The sequence below is a fragment of the Cyprinus carpio genome, chromosome B15, assembly GCF_018340385.1.
Source record: "Cyprinus carpio isolate SPL01 chromosome B15, ASM1834038v1, whole genome shotgun sequence".
In the NCBI taxonomy this organism is placed as follows: Eukaryota; Metazoa; Chordata; class Actinopteri; order Cypriniformes; family Cyprinidae; genus Cyprinus; species Cyprinus carpio.
In genome coordinates, this window is record NC_056611.1 from 3,781,011 (window position 1) to 3,787,943 (window position 6,933).

Consider the following 6,933-nt stretch of genomic DNA (forward strand, 5'->3'; position numbering starts at 1 on the left):
AGAGAGATGTAGAGCAGGGGGATACACTAGGAACAATAAAAATGCTGCTTTAGAACATTGATTTTTGAAACTTGTGATCCATTAAATCCTTACTAAGAAGAAATCTTGATTCATTATGAATGATTTTTATGTGCACCTCTAGTTTTCTTTTCCCACTTCCTGAAGCGGGGCAGAGGCCCCCCCCCTTCGCCCCTTTTTCCCCAAAGGGGTGGGGTTTGTCTGGGTTTGTGATGTCACAAACCCGGGAAAGAACTGTTGTATTTCCCTACAGCCATTTTTGTAGGAAATTTTAAATTGCCTTTTTTAAAAAGATGTATCCCCAATTGCATTGAACTTTAAGCGTTGTAACTTTGCAGAGTTGTTTATCTAAACAGCAACATTACACACAACTAATGTTAAAAAAAATGAAAATCGCAATCAACCACCCCCAGGATACAGTTTGAGTAATCTTCACAGTGGAAAATTAAGTAAACCCCCATGTTTTTTTCAGAAGTTAAAGTAGTTATTTTAAACCAAGGAATAAATTGAAAGATATGATAGGGTCCTTCAAAAAAAATAAAAATAAATAAAAAAATAAATCAACAGCAATCAACACGGGATGATCTTGGCCATACATTCCCAATAACAACCCAAACCAATTTGCCAGATGAAAAATGTGTACTACTATAGAAAAGATGGCAAAAATTTTAAGAAGAGGGGGCAGAGATACAAACTGAACACAAACTAAAAATGTTTATTTGGTGATATTCCCAGTATCTTAAGAGAATGATCTTCAACACCCCGGTTTTTAGGAAAATCCCCCTTTTTCACACTATATAAATTTCCTAACCCCACGGGCAAAATCAGTTTATGAGCCCAAAGTGTTTTGGTTTTTGTTGAACAGAAAAAAATAAAATAAAAACATATTGTCCGTGTCTAGGGCGGGGGAGCCCCGGGGGGGGTCGTGTGAAGCGGGCAGCGGTCCCCAAAGGGGCAGGTCAGATGGCAGGGTCAGGGTTTGAATGCCCTACCACGGGAGCAGAGGACTGCAGGCGAGGACTCCTCTGGCGCTGCATGAGGAACAAACCCGCACCCAGCGGGGGGTTGAAACACCCAAAACCCCATCAGCACCTGCAGTCCTCACAAGGGGTCAGGGGGTTTGGAGGAGCGCTCAAGTCACTGCTTCATTCTCCCTGTATCGTGCAGAAAGAGAGCTTTCTCTGGTCGAGTAGACACCCAGATGTTTGGAAAGGACGTGGTTAAGTCAGGCCTTGCACATTTCCCCCTGGAGGGGCAAAGAAAAGGGGGAATAAAAAAAAAAAAAAATAAGAAGTGAGTGCTTTACAAAAAACATTTAAAAAAGTACTTTTGGCCCGGCATTTCAGCAGATACTGTATTTTACCAAGACCCAACAATTACGCACATACTGCCACCCATAGGGTTTATGTTTTTCCCTCACTGTGGGGAAATGTGAAAAAAAGGGGGGGGGTGAGGAATAACTGCCTCAGTTTTTTTATTTTGTACTGTCTCTGAGGTAATGTTTAAAGGGTTTTTTACATCAAAAAAAAAATTTTAGAAGAAACAGGTTTTTTGTCCTGTTTTTGACCCCCCACAAAACCCGCCTGAATAGCGTGCTCGGAAGTGGCTAAATAGTTTTTTTTTTGACAGAGTACACTCCTCACAAAGGATGTCGTGATTTGGTTGAAAATGTAAAATTACCAGTATCAAACAATTGAAGAAGAGAAAAGCAATAGTGACCAGTCATGAAAACAGACCATATAGTCACACAGCATCATTTTTTGTTTCAATCTTTCTGAAAAGCCCATTTTGAATTTTCCCTTTGTTTGAAATGAACAGGATGAGTTCACGATGCAGCCAGATTTTCATTAAAAATAAAGTTTATTCACTCTTTCCTAACGCTGAGATCAGAAGGAAGGCCGCCACATGGCTTGGCAGGGGGTCTTGTTGTCTTTGGGGCATCTTTTTCGTTTGGTTTTGCATTCACCTCTTCCCAAAAATACTGTGCCAATCAGTGGATGGGGCTAAAAGACAGTGCTGTAGAATCAGTGGGTGGGGAATAGACAGTGATGTAGAATCAGGGGGCGGGGGGGAAACAGACAGTGATGTGGAATCGATGGGTGGGGCTAAACAGACAGTGATGTGGAATCGGGGGGCGGGGCCCCCAAACAAACAGTGATGTGGGAAAGATGGGTGGGGCTAAACGCAGGGGCTGTGCATCGGTGGGTGGGGTAAACAGGCGTGCCAAAAATCTGGGTGGGGCTAAACAGACAGTGATGGGAATCGGTGGGGGGGCTAATCAGGCAGGCTGAAATCGGTGGGGGGGGGGCTAAAAAGAAGTGATGTGGCAGCGGTAGGCATACATCCGAAACCATCAGTGAATTGTTGGAATCGATGGGTGGGGCTAAATTCGATGCACAAAAAGAAAAACAGACACGTGTGTTGATCGATGGGTGGGGTCTAATCAGGCATTGCCTGAGCCTCGGTGGTAGGGCTAATTCAGGCACGGTGCTGAGGAATAGGTGGCGAAGGGGCTAACGACAGTGATGTGAAAGCGGTGGGGTGGCCGAATCCGTGCAGGCGTAACTCGGTGGGGCGGGCTGAACAGACATCGATGTGGAATGGATGGTTTGGCCCCGTAAAACAGACAGTGGATGTGGAATCGATGGTGGGGCTAATCAGGCAGTGATGTTTAATCGGTGGTGGGCTAATCAGGGCAGTGCTGTAGCATCGTTGGGTGGGGCTAAACAGACATGCTGATGGGGAATCGAGGGTGGGGCTAAACAGCGACAGTGATGTGCGAATCAGTTGGGATGGGGCTAATCAGACAGTGCGGTAGATTCAGTGGGTGGGGTTGGGCTAAACAGACAGTGATGTAGAATCGGTGGGTGGGGCTAACACAGACAGTGATTTGTGAATCGATGGGCCGGGCTATAACAGACATATGTCAATCGAGTGGGCGAGGGCTAAACAGCAGTTTTTGGAATGGGATGGCATGCTGAGCAGTAGTGATAAATCGACAGTGGGCTGTAGACATCTAGGTGCCTGGTGCGAATGGGCTGCCGTAATCAGGCAGGCTGCTAAAGAATCTGGGTGGGGCTAAACAGACAGTGATAGTGGAATCGTGTGGGTTGGGCTAACAATGCAGTGCTTGTAGAATCGGGTGGGCGGGGCTAACGAGACTTGATATGGAATCTGATGGTGGGGCTAAACGAACAGTGATGTGGAATCGATGTCGTGGGGCTAATCAGGCAGGTGCATATAGACTCGGTGGGTGGGGCTAACAGACAGTGCGTGGAATTCGGTGGGTGGGGCTAATCCTTGCAGTGCTTGTAGAATCCGGTGGCGCGGGGCTACACGACAGGGATGGTGGAATCGCTGGGTGGGGCTAAAACAGACAGTGATGTGGAATCATGGGCGTACCAATCAACAGTGCGAGTATGAGCTTAGTGGTTGAGTGGGCTGAACCTGACAGTGATGTGTGGATTCGGTGGGTGGGGCATAAACAGACAGTGCTGATGGAAATCATGGGCGTGACTAATCAGACAGTGATGTAGATTTGGTGTGATGTGGGGCTGAACAGACAGTGAAGCATGGGGAAATCAGACAGTGGGTGGGGCTGAATCGGGCAGTGGCAGATGTAGAATAAGGTGTTTGGATCTTCTTCTGAGGAGGCGGTGCTATATACACACATATTACATCATAGAGTAGAACATTACACAAGCTGTGGTTTTGGCATATTGGAAAACAGTATAAAGCCAGTGGTTCTCAACTCCCCGCCTCGGGACCCACTGCTCTGCACATTTTGAATGTTTCTGAATCTGACACACTCAGTTCCGGTCATGGATCTCTCTCCTAATGAGCTGATGATCTGAATCAGGTGCCATAAATAAGGGAGACAAACAAAATGTGCAGAGCAGTGGGGTCCCGAGGACTGGAGTTGAGAACCACTGGGTAATAAGCGGTTCTAGACTACAAGATAGTTTCGAGCTCTAAAACCTTTTTTTACAGTACAATGACCTCTTATGTCCAAAGATCCAGGGGAATTTTGGTTTTCTCAGTCATGACCACTTTATAAGATATAATTTGATAAAATATTATGCAAGAGGATGGTATTTGTGCAATGCAGATTGTATAGATTTAACTGGCTGAACAATTTATTCGCGAAGGGATTGAAAGGATCAAACAGCAGGAAGAAGCGTCCTCCTTCAAACTGCAGCGTGTTTCACTGAAAGGAGGGTAGGTGGAAGTTAATGCAGTGGTGTTCGTCTGCAGCGTCTGCGCTAGCTCGCTCCATCCGTCACACAGCCAGTCCTGGTGCAGATGTACACTCCCCGGAGCCGCATGCAAACTCTGCTGGACCACATGTTCTCCTCAAGCAGAAAGCAGTGATGCAGGGAAGAGTCACAATCTCACAGAGACTCACAAATATACTTCATGAATCAGGCAGCACTCACTTTCTGAAAGAGACATGGCCCTAAAAGATGCATAAAAGCCACGGTCTGCAACACCTTCATCTGCCACACACAGCACAGTCCCTCAGATCACAGGACCAGAGGAGGTGAGATCAGGAGGCCAGAGCTTGGCCCACAAACCTGCTCAGAGAGACAGCAGGACGTCAAGCGCCTCACTATAGAACAGCAGAAAGCTTCTGTAAACAATATTGTTGAGCCAAGGTTCAACCCTCAGTATTTTGGTATTAGGAACACAAGTTCGGTGTCTGAAGTGTGGTAGTATATGACAGTAACGAACTTTTAGAGAAAGCAAATATGTTAGACCATATCTGACACTGATAAAGAATGCATCATCACATTCTGTGAAACTGATCCCCCCTGTTGACAACCAGCCATCTGCTGCTCTGTTAGGTAACTTTTTTGAAGCCTGTGTGCGCGCATGTGCGCTGGATGTTGAACCTGCGTCCGTGAGCAACTAGCTTACATTGCCGCACGTCACCAGCTTAGCGTATACCAAACACTAGTGACCAGCTTTAAACCAGCAGCCCCATGCTTCAAAACATACCTAACCATTCCAGCTATGCGGTTTTTTCAACAAGGACCATCTGACTCCAAATCCACGTCCATTAGAAACAATATGACCTACACAATGAATCTCTCCTTCCTTAAGAATACTCCTCATGATGGACCTGATTTTGCATTCTCTTCACATTGCTCCGTATTTAGATTGGTTACTCATGTGTTGCTGCAAGTAAACTTTTAAGGCACTTAAATCCCTCGGCAGTGTGGTAGAGACTAGCAGTGCAGTGTTCTCCACCTGCCGGGGAGAAGGAAGAGGCCGACGAGAGGGCACAAGATCTGCGCCCCCAGCACAGTGGTTTTGGCGTCTCCGATCCTGGGCGCCTCGTAAACCTCCACATAGTCCCAACGCACACACATCCTGTGTTTCCAGACTGAAGTTCTGAAAACTCAGTCTAATCACTTGTCTAGGCTTCCACAGAGATTTGCCATGTACACCACGATGCTAGCGGTAGAGGAATAACTACAATTTAATACAGATGTGATAGAAACAGTCACGATGCCGAAGACAAATAACTATTTATTTAACCAGCCGGGCCTACGCATACAATTAACTGCTCATTTCATAGCCAATTTATATAAAACCTGTAGGTAAATTTATGACGTTTTAGCATTTAAGATTCAGGAAGTGCCTGGAAGAAATAGCAGCTTAAGAATCATTCACGCTGTTGATGGGGGGTAACGGCTTTGGATGGTTTGGACTGGACCAACAATCCATACTCTCCTGTTCTATTTTCCCTCCACACATCTAAGAATCAGACAAATGCAAAAACAGAAATCATGATGTATCGATTATAGTCTTTACGTTCAATCGAGATAAACAACTGAAGGGTCACACTTTGTGTCGTGACGACGTCCTTAACTGATATTAGTGCCCGAGCCACTAGGTGCATGGCCCGCTTGTTTTTCTAAGGATTATTATGTCCAGAAGCACTGATGGAGTTAGGACCCTATTGGAATTGGCTCTGTTCCGTGTTCTTCTTCTTGCTCCAAAATGCATACGGCATTTTTGAGGCCCGTAACATGCGCAAAAACTCACGAAACATGCACACAGCTATTGCGTTAGACTTGGCAAACATTACGTCCCTGGAACTGGGTTTTCAGAATTCGGAAATGGGCGAAAATGGCTCGTGCGCGCCACGCTATAACATATATGTGATCAATAGGCGCCTCAAGCTGCGTTTCCACATACAGGTACGAAACTCACGTCGACACGTGTACACAGCCACTACCTACAAAACACGTCTTCTGGTACAAAATCATAAACCTACGAGGACGTCTGTTAATTTTTTATTTCCTTCAAGATGTTTATGCATTTTTTATACCATTTTCATGCCTCGGACGTTAAAACTCTCCTCCTACACTTTTAATCGAATCATCTTCAAATTGCTGAGTCTTATCAGAAGGCATTTGTGATGCTACATTGATAAGATCTTGAGTTTTTCGTCGAAGGTTGCTGGTAACACACGTTAGAAGCTAGCAGCCCTTATGTGTGCCACAGAGGCTGGGCCCTAGGCGTGGCACAGAGGCTCTAGGGTGCTCCCTGGAAATCCATTCATAAAAAACTTTATGTATATCTCACACATGAGGCTTGGATGTATTCATATTAAACGCGTTAACGACATAGCGATCGCACTGTTGCGGACCCACTTTCGCCCTGCATGTAATAGGCCTACCGCCCCACAGGAAGTTTGGCTCTTCAGGGCGGTGTACAAAAGCTATGCAGGCCTCGGGAATTTTATATACTCCCTTCCTCCCAGCCTTTTCCAATCCAATCGCACCCAACCTGGGTCAGCAGTAACCTCAGTCAGTGGGCGGTGCTAAAATGGTGATGGATTTTTTTGATACATTGAAGTCCCATCACATAGATGTGACTATTATGACTGAAAGTTATCGTGCCACC